This window comes from Aegilops tauschii, chromosome 3 (genome assembly GCF_002575655.3).
Source record: "Aegilops tauschii subsp. strangulata cultivar AL8/78 chromosome 3, Aet v6.0, whole genome shotgun sequence".
In the NCBI taxonomy this organism is placed as follows: domain Eukaryota; kingdom Viridiplantae; phylum Streptophyta; class Magnoliopsida; order Poales; family Poaceae; genus Aegilops; species Aegilops tauschii.
In genome coordinates this window covers 489,790,247-489,801,283 of record NC_053037.3, presented here as the reverse complement: position 1 = coordinate 489,801,283, position 11,037 = coordinate 489,790,247, and positions in this window count along the sequence as shown.

The following is an 11,037-nucleotide window of genomic DNA, read 5'->3' as shown; positions in this document are numbered from 1 at the left end:
GGAAGCCTCAGGCAGCAGTTTCTACCCCTTCTTCATGAGCAGCATCGTCGCCAGGTTTGTCCCCACTTTCTCCAACTTCTTCTATTCCGTCCTCAGCCATTACAAGATCCATGCCCTCCATCTTCATCCCAACTTCGTCTTCCTCTTGTCGATCTTCACCTTCTACTGCGAGGCGGACGTTGGAGTGATGCCGTATGTGGCACTGCTGCGCCACTTCTTCTTCCTCCGGATCAAGGAGGGCCACTGCGCGGGGTGTGTTGGCTTCGTCGCGGCCAACAAGACCAACGCCATCTCGAAGGCCAAGGGCTTCAGGAGCAAGTGGGTCTTGATGGACGCCAAGTGCTCCCACCCCTGGCTGGTGCTGCCGATGGAGATGCCTGTGTCCCAGGAGGGGTGGCTTCGCGCGAAGTTCACCAACCCCCAGGCAGCGCAGGTGTTGGAGAGGATGACCGCCGACCTGAGGCCTGGTGACTCTAGGGCGGCGAAGCTGACGGGGGCCATGATCGTCAAAGAATTCATGACGCAGCATGTGGCTCCCCTTCAGGCACGCCCGCGCCCCTTGTGGAAGCTTGGAGACGAAGGGGACGACCTCCGCCTGCGCTCGGAGGCCCTTTCTGACGAGGAGTTGCGCTCGGCCCTCCGCTCCTTGGTTGGGGACGACCAAGGGTACCCGCCAGACTCCTTCGTTCCCTTGTTCTACCGCTCATATGGGGCAGAGGCTGCTGCCGCCATGCCCATCTTCGACGGGCGTGAGCTTGTGCCGCCTGCGCCCTCGAATGTCCCGGTGACGATGACTCCGGTGGACGTGTCTTCCAGCGAGTCTCGCGAGGAGGAAGAGGAGGAAGAAGAGGAGGAGGAGCGTGACTCGGAGGCGATCCGCGAAGGGGCGGGGGAGACCTGCCCTCTGCGCAAGGCCGACATCCTCCGCACCCTGCCCGATGACAATGACGAGGCCGATGTCCCCCCCGGAGAGGGGGAGCTGCACATGGTAGGAGACTCCACGAGGTCCAAGGTCAGCCCCCGGAGGAGGTCACCGGCCGAGGTTCCGACGAGGGGAAGGTCGGCGCTGATCTCCCGAGACGACGCCCCTGTTCTGGCGCTGCCTGGAGCTGCTTCCGGCCCATCTGCTGCCCCTTCTTCTGCGCCTGGAGCCCGCGTGCCCGCGCGTCAGGCTGTGAGGCTCTCAGGTTTCAAGCTTAAGAAGTGGAGAGACTACGCCCGGTGGACTGCTACCTCTTGAGCACTGCGTTGGTTTTCCCTTGAAGAGGAAAGGGTGATGCAGTAAAGTAGCATAAGTATTTCCCTCAGTTTTTGGGAACCAAGGTATCAATCCAGTAGGAGGCCACACTCGAGTCCCACGCACCTACACAAACAAATAAGAACCTCGCAACCAACGCGATAAAGGGGTTGTCAATCCCTTCACTGTCACTTACGAGAGTGAGATCTGATAGATATGATAAGATAATATTTTTGGTATTTTATGATACAGAGAAAATAAAGATTGCAAAGTAAAATAAATGGCGGCAGAAATAGCTTGTTGTCGGGAGATTAATATGATGGAAAATAGACCCGGGGGCCATAGGTTTCACTAGTGGCTTCTCTCAAGAGCATAAGTATTAAGGTGGGTAAACGAATTACTGCCGAGCAATTGATAGAATTGAGCATAGTTATGAGAATATCTAGGTATGATCATGTATATAGGCATCACGTCCGTGACAAGTAGACCGAAACGATTCTGCATCTACTACTATTACTCCACACATCGACCGCTATCCAGCATGCATCTAGAGTATTAAGTTCATAAGAACAGAGTAACGCTTTAAGCAAGATGACATGATGTAGAGGGATAAACTCATGCAATATGATATAAACCCCATCTTTTTATCCTCGATGGCAACAATACAATACGTGCCTTGCTGCCCCTGCTGTCACTGGGAAAGGACACCGCAAGATTGAACCCAAAGCTAAGCACTTCTCCCATTGCAAGAAAGATCAATCTAGTAGGCCAAACCAAACTGATAATTCGAAGACACTTGCAAAGATAACCAATCATACATAAAAGAATTTGGAGGAAATTCAAATATTGTTCATAGATAATCTTGATCATAAACCCACAATTCATCGGATCTCGACAAACACACCGCAAAAAGAAGAGTTACATCAAATAGATCTCCAAGAGAATCGAGGAGAACTTTGTATTGAGATCCAAAGAGAGAGAAGAAGCCATCTAGCTAATAACTATGGACCCGAAGGTCTGAGGTAAACTACTCACACATCATCGAAGAGGCTATGGTGTTGATGTAGAAGCCCTCCGTGATCAATGCCCCCTCCGGCGGAGCGCCGGAAAAGACCCCAAGATGGGATCTCACGGGTACAGAAGGTTGCAGCGGTGGAATTAGGTTTTCGTGGTGCTCTTCGATGGTTTGGGGGTACGTAGGTATATATAGGAGGAAGAAGTAGCTCGGTGGAGCCACGAGGGTGGAGGGCGCGCCCCCCTGCCTCGTGGCCGCCTCGTCGGTTGCTTGACGTCCACTCCAAGTCCTCTGGATCACGTTTGTTCCGAAAATCACGTTCCTGAAGGTTTCATTCCGTTTGGACTCCGTTTGATATTCTTTTTCTGCGAAACACTAAAATAGGCAAAAAACAGCAATTTGGGCTGGGCCTCTGGTTAATAGGTTAGTCCCAAAAATAATATAAAAGTGTATAAATAAGCCCATTAAACATCCAAAACAGAATATATAATAGCATGGAACAATCAAAAATTATAGATACGTTGGAGACGTATCAGCATCCCCAAGCTTAATTCCTGTTCGTCCTCGAGTAGGTAAATGATAAAAACACAATTTTTGATGTGGAATGCTTCTTTGCATAATTTTCAATGTAATTCTCTTATTTGTGGTCTGAATATTCAGATCCGAAAGATTCAAGATAAAATTTTAATATTGACATAAAAATAATAATACTTCAAGCATACTAACAAAGCAATCATGTCTTCTCAAAATAACATGGCCAAAGAAAGTTATCCCTACAAAATCATATAGTCTGGCTATGCTCTATCTTTATCACACAAAGTATTTAATCATGCACAACCCCGATGACAAGCCAAGCAATTGTTTCATACTTTTGGTGTTCTCAAACTTTTTCAATCTTCACGCAATACATGAGAGTGAGCCATGGATATAGCACTATAGGTGGAAATAGAATGGTGGTTGTGGAGAAGACAAAAAGGAGAAGATAGTCTCACATCAACTAGGCGTATCAACGAGCTATGGAGATGCCCATTAATAGATATCAATGTGAGTGAGTAGGGATTGCCATGCAATGGATGCACTAGAGCTACAAGTGTATGAAAGCTCAACAAAATAAACTAAGTGGGTGTGCATCCAACTCGCTTGCTCATGAAGACCTAGGGCAATTTGAGGAAGCCCATCATTGGAATATACAAGCCAAGTTCTATAATGTAAAGTTCCCACTAGTATATGAAAGTGATATCATAGGAGACTCTCTATCATGAAAATCACGGTGCTACTTTGAAGCACAAGTGTGGTAAAAGGATAGTAACATTGTCCCTTCTCTCTTTTTCTCTCATTTTTCTATTTGGGCCTTTTTTCTCTTTTTTTATGGCCTCTTTTTTTCATTTTTTTTCTCCTTTTTTCTTTTTTTCATCCAGAGTCTCATCTCGACTTGTGGGGTAATCATAGTCTCCATCATCCTTTCCTCACTGGGACAATGCTCTAATAATGATGATCATCACACTTTTATTACTTACAACTCAAGAATTACAACTCGCTACTTAGAACAAAATATGACTCTATGTGAATGCCTCCGGTGGTGTACCGGGATATGCAATGAATCAAGAGTGAGATGTATGAAAATAATGAAAGGTGGCTTTGCCACTAATACGATGTCAACTACATGATCATGCAAAGCAATATGACCATGATGGAGCGTGTCATAATAAACGGAACGGTGCTAAGTTGGATGGCAATATATCTCAGAATGGCTATGGAAATGCCATGATAGGTAGGTATGGTGGCTGTTTTGAGGAAGGTATGTGGTGGGTGTATGATACCGGAGAAAAGTGCGCGGTATTAGATAGGCTAGCAATGGTGGAAAGGTGAGAGTGCGTATAATCCATGGACTCAACATTAGTCATAAAGAACTCATATACTTATTGCAAAAATCTACAAGTTATCAAAGCAAAGTATTACGCGCATGCTCCTAGGGGGGTAGATTGGTAGGAAAAGACCATCGCTCGTCCCCGACCGCGACTCATAAGGAAGACAATCAATAAATAAATCATGCTCCGACTTCATCACATAACGGTTCACCATACGTGCATGCTACGGGAATCACAAACTTTAACACAAGTATTTATCAAATTCATAACCACTCAACTAGCATGACTCTAATATCATCATCTTCATATCTCAAAACAATTATCAAGCATCAAACTTCTCATAGTATTCAACACACTCATAAGAAAGTTTTTACTAATCTTGGATACCTATCATATTGGGACTAATTTTATGATTAAAGCAAATTACCATGCTGTTTTGTAGGACTCTCAAAATAATATAAGTGAAGCATGAGAGAACAATAGTTTCTATAAAACAAACCACTACCATGCTCTAAAAGATATAAGTAAAGCACTAGAGCAAAAACTATATAGCTCAAAAGATATAAGTGAAGCACATAGAGTATTCTAACAAATTCCGAATCATGTGTGTATCTCTCAAAAGGTGTGTACATCAAGGATGATTGTGACAAACTAAAAGCAAAGACTCAAATCATACAAGACGCTCCAAGCAAAACACATATCATGTGGTGAATAAAAATATAGCTCCAAGTAAAGTTACCGATAGACGAAGACGAAAGAGGGGATGCCTTCCGGGGCATCCCCAAGCTTTGGATTTTTGGTGTCCTTGGATTTACCTTGAGGTGCCTTGGGCATCCCCAAGCTTAGGCTCTTACCACTCCTTGTTCCATAATCCATCAAATCTTTACCCAAAACTTGAAAACTTCACAACACAAAACTTAACAGAAAATCTCATGAGCTCCGTTAGCGAAAGAAAAGAAAACACCACTTCAAGGTACTGTAATGAACTCATTCTTTATTTATGTTCGTGTTAAACCTACTGTATTCCAACTTCTCTATGGTTTATAAACTATTTTACTAGCCATAGATTCATCAAAATAAGCAAACAACACACGAAAAACAGAATCTGTCAAAAACAGAACAGTCTGTAGTAATCTGTAACTAACGCAAACTTGTTTACTGATCTACTCCAATTGGAATCAGTATTTTATCACGTTCTGGTAATTTTTAACAATTGTTTTTGTGAACAGAAAGTTTCTGGAATTTTCAGCAAGATCAAATAACTATCATCCAAGAAGATCCTATAGGTTTAACTTGGCACAATTGTTTTTGACAGATTCTGTTTTTCGCGTGTTGTTTGCTTATTTTGATGAATCTATGGCTAGTATCGGGGGGTATGAACCATAGAGAAGTTGGAATACAGTAGGTTTAACACCAATATAAATGAAGAATGAGTTCATTACAGTACCTTAAAGTGGTAGTTTGCTTTATTACACTAACGGATCTCACAAAGTTTTTGTTAAAGTTTTGTGTGGATGAAGTGTTCGAAGAACGAGGAGTTACCAATGTGAGAAGAATAAAGAGAGGCAAGAGTTCAAGCTTGGGGATGCCCAAGGCACCCCAAGTAAATATTTAAGAGGATACTCAAGCATCTATTGGGGATGCCCCGGTTGGCATCCCATCTTTCTTCTTCAACAAATATCGGTATACCTTGGTTTTTTGTTTTGTTCACATGATTTGTGTCCTTTGTGTTTTTGTTTTTCCTTTAAGAACCATGATAGTATGAGATATCCTTTCTTTGATTTATAGAATACTTCATGTGCTTCACTTATATCTTTTAAGTACGACCTTATAGAATTGCTCTTTGTGCTTCACTTAAATCTTTTGAGTATGGTTTCATAGAATGCTTCGTGTGCTTCACTTATATATATTGAGCTTGGATATTGGTTAGTCTATGTTAATTGTAGAATGCTCCATGAACTTCACTTATATCTTTTGGAGTATGAATAATACTATCATTTAAAGTGGGTTTGGAAGAGTGTCAACTTTAGGAATTAGTGATCCCACTATTTTGGAGGGTGTTGAATGCTAGTGTGATATTTATGAAAGTGGATTTGGAAGAGTGTCAACTTTAGCTAGTAATGATTCCACTATTTCGGAAGAGGTTTCAATTGATTATGAGAACAAAGTTTCTATTCATGATGCTACTGAAAATTGTTATGCGGGAGGAATACATGCTTGTAGGAGCAATAATATCAAGTTTCCTCTCTATGTGCTTAAAGTTTTGAAGTTATACTTGTTTTGCCTTCCTATGCTAGTTGATTCTTGTTCCCATAAGTTTTGTGCTCAAAAAATCCCTAGGCATAGGAAGTGGGTTAGATTTAAATGTGTTAGTCATATTCTTCAAGATGCTCTCTTTGTGTTTCAATTCTTGTCTATTATGTGAGCATCATTGAAATCATCATGCCTAGCTAAAAGGCATTAAAGAAAAGCGCTTGTTGGGAGACAACCCAATATTTACCATTACTGTTTTTGTGTGTTTACATGATTAAGCTACTGTATTAATCATGTTTTATAGCTTTTGTTTCAATGAAGTGCCAAGTAAGACCTTTGGGAAGACTTGGGAGAAAGTTAATGTGATCTTGCTGTAAAAAAACAGAAACTTTGCGCTCACGAGATTAGCTGTCATTTTTTACAGAAGAGTGATTTTGAGTTGATTATTTTTGCAGAAGATTAATAGAAAAATTCCTCACGTCCACCAATTTATTTCATAATTTTTGGAGTAGCAGAAGTATGGTTTATGTTCAGATCATTACAGACTGTTCTGTTTCTGACAGATTCTGTTTTCATTGCATAGTTTTCTTGTTTTCTAGTTTCTATGACTTATATTTCTCAATATAAATTGTAGAAATGATATGGTACAGTAGGCATTGTGTGAGAACAGTTATGAAACTTGTCCTTGACAGTACCAAAGTGAATGGTTTACTCTTTATCATACTAACCTATCTCACGAAGTTTTGTTATGTTTTGTGTGATTGAAGTTTTCAAGCTTTGGGTGAAATATCGATATGAGGAGAATAAGGAGTGGAAATACCCTAAGCTTGAGGATGCCTTGAGAATAAGGAGTGGAAATACCCTAAGCTTGGGGATGCCCAAGGCACCCCAAGGTAATGTTCAAGGAAGACTCAAGTGCCTAAGCTTGGGGATGCCCCGGAAGGCATCCCCTCTATCGTCTTCAAAACTATCGGTATACCTTACTCGGAGCTATATTTTTATTCGTCACATGATATGTGTTTTTCTTGGAGCGTATTTTCAATTTTGCTTGCTGTTTGAATAAAATAATTGGATCTGAATTATTGAATGAAAAAGAATCCTCCCATGGCTAGCTAATTATTTCACTACTCAGTGTTCTTCACTCGTATCCTTTTGGAGTAGTTTGTTAATAACTCACGTGCTTCACGTATATCCTATGAGTAAAAGGTTGAATGAATTGAATGTCATAAATCTGAATTTATATATGTTTCATATGCTTACAACATGTGGAGTAATGACTTCACACATAATAAGTATAGGTAGTAAACTCATTGAAAGTTAGGAAACGTAGAATTGGTCACTTGAACAATTCATGAAAGAATATTGAAGGAAGAGAGATTTCACATATGAATATACTATCTTGGACATTTTTTGTAATTGTGAGCACTCATTAAAATATGACATGCTAAAAGGTTGATGTTGGACAAGGAAGACAACGTAATGGGTTATGCTTTCTTATATCCGAAATAAAGTATATTGTCTTGGATCATCCAACATGCTGAGCTTGCCTTTCCCCCTCATGCTAGCCAAATTCTTTGCACCAAGTAGAGATACTACTTGTGCTTCCGAGTATCCCTTAAACTAGTTTTGCCATGAGAGTCCACCATACCTACCTATGGATTGAGTAAGATCCTTCTAGTAAGTTGTCATCGGTGCATGCAATAAAAATTGCTCTCTAAATATGTATGATCTATTAGTGTGAAGAAAATAAGCTTTATACGAACTTGTGATAGGGAAGAAATAAAAGCGGCGGACTGCATAATAAAGGTCTCTATCACAAGAGGCAATATAAAGTGACGTTCTTTTGCATTAATATTTTATGCATCCAACCTTAAAGCGCATGACAACCTCTGCTTCCCTCTGCGAAGGGCCTATCTTTTACTTTTATCTTCTACCTTATGCAAGAGTCATGGTGATCATCACCTTTCCTTTTACATTTTATCCTTTGGCAAGCACATTGTGTTGGAAAGATCCCAATATATATATCCAATTGGATGTAAGTTATCATGAACTATTATTGTTGACATTAACCTTGAGGTAAAAGGTTGGGAGGCAAAACTATAAGCCCCTATCTTTCTCTGTCTCCGATTAAAACTTTGAACCCATAAATATCACGTGAGTGTTAGCAATTGTAAAAGATTAAATGATAGTTGAGTATGTGGAGTTTGCTGAATCAAAGCTCTGACATAGAGCCTTCCTGAAAATAAGATGAATTGCAATTTTTTGATGACTAAGAGCACTGTTTGTTAGTTTTCAAGAAAGTTTATGATCTATACTTTAACATGTGAATAGCTTGTTACTTTATCATGAGAAGTTTTATGAGATGAGCTACTGTTATGACATATAATGATGCTAGAAAAGGTGATTGAAATTATCATTGATCAAACTTGTGCACCTGCTAGCATTCACACTTCATAAATTATTTCTTTTATCATTTACCTACTCGAGGACGAGCAGGAATTAAGCTTGGGGATGCTGATACGTCTCCAACGTATCTATAATTTATGAAGTATTCATGTTGTTATATTATCTATCTTGGATGTTTAATGGGCTTTTTGATGTTGTTTTATATGATTTTTGGGACTAACCTATTAACCCAGAGCCCAGTGCCAGTTCCTGTTTTTTCCTTGTTTTTGAGTATCGCAGAAAAGGAAAACCAAACGGAGTCCAATTGACCTGAAATTTCACGGAGCCTATTTTTGGACCAGAAGAAGCCCACGGAGCACCGGAGATGGACCAGGGGAGTCCCGAGGCACCCACGAGGGTGGGGGCGCGCCCAGGGGGTAGGGCGCGCCCCCTTCCTCGTGGACGCCTCCGTGACCCCCCTGACGTGAAATCAACGCCAACTTCTCCTATATATACCCAAACTTCCAGAAAGAAACCTAGATCGGAAGTTCCACCACCGCAAGCCTCTGTAGCCACGAGAAATCAATCTAGGCCCTCTCCGGCACCCTGCCGGAGGGGGCCATCATCACCGGTGGCCATGGAGGAGTATCCCAGAGAGGCCATCATCGCCATGAAGGCCAAGGACCAGAGGGAGAACCTTTCCCCATCTAGGGGGGAGGCCATGGAGGAGGAAGCACAAGGGGGAGAACCTCTCCTCCTCTCTCTTGGTGGCACCGGAGTGCCATCGAGAGGGGAATCATCGCCGCGGTGATCGTCTTCATCAACATCACCACCATCATCACCATCCTCATCTCTTTTACGCGGTCCACTCTCCCGCACCCCGCTGTAATCCCTACTTGAACATGGTGCTTTATGCCACATATTATGATCCAATGATGTGTTGCCATCCTATGATGTTTTGAGTAGATATCTTTTGTCCTTGGGTTGATTGATGATCTAGATTGGTACGAGTTGTATGTTTTACTTTGGTGCTGTCCTATGGTGCCCTCCGTGTCGCGCAAGCGTGAGGGATTCCCGCTGTAGGGTGTTGCAATACGTTCATGATTTGCTTATAGTGGGTTGGTGAGTGACTGAAACACAAACCCGAGTAAGGGGGTTGTTGCGTATGGGAATAAAGAGGACTTGATGCTTTAATGCTATGGTTGGGTTTTACCTTAATGATCTCTAGTAGTTGTGGATGCTTGCTAGAGTTCCAATCATAAGTGCATATGATCCAAGTATAGAAAGTATGTTAGCTTATGCCTCTCCCTCATATGAAATTGCAATGATGATTACCGGTCTTGTTAACGATTGCCTAGGATAATTTCGCACACCGACCCATCATTATTCCACACTCGCTATTTATATTATTTAGTAATATATTCTAACTTTATGATAACATCACCTACTTTTATATTTTAGCTCCCCGATATCATACAAAGTTATCCTCTTCATACCCACAACATAGTTTTATTTCTCGTTTCTAGTTGGAAGCAAACATTCAGTGTATGTAGAGTCGTATCAGTGGGAGATAGGGCTTGAGAGAATATTAATCTTACCTTTAGCTCCTTGTGGGTTCGACACTCCATACTTATCACTTCCACCTTTGGAAATTGCTATGATGATTCCCTACACTTGGGGATTATCAGGTGGCCGCACCCTCCTCCGTGGGGAAGGGCAGTGACGGCTCGCGCTTCCCTGGCCCGATCATCCTCGCGAGACTTGGGGGAGCGTCCTCCGGGGGAGGCAGCCCCCGTAGCCCCGCTGGCTCCGGAGGTGCCAACGTCCGGCTTGGTTGCTGGGGTCGCTAAGGCTCAGGAGCTCCCATCCTCCCAGGCCATGGTGACGACGTTGCCTCCTCCTTCTCCCGCCGCACTCCTGACCTCGGATCCTTCCGCCTCCCCTGATGTCCTGGAGCATGCTCTTTCTGCGCTGACCCTGTTGCGGAAGGATCTTCAAGGCACTAATCGTCACCTGGTGGTCGGGCGCCTGGAGTTGATCTCTGGCTGGCTTCACTCTGATGCGTTCGTCCGGGTGGCGCTAAGCCAGGCTGCGGCGGCCTCCGAGAAGGACAAGCAGGCCGTCGCCCAAGCCGCGGCCGCTCACGAGGTGGCGCTGCAGGACGCCGGGGCCGCCCAGGATCGCTGTCGGTCGCTGGAGGCCGAGCTGGAGACCATGCGCAGGGAGCGTGCGGACGAAGCTCGAGGTCGCCACGCGGAGGAGGAGAAGATGAATGCCCG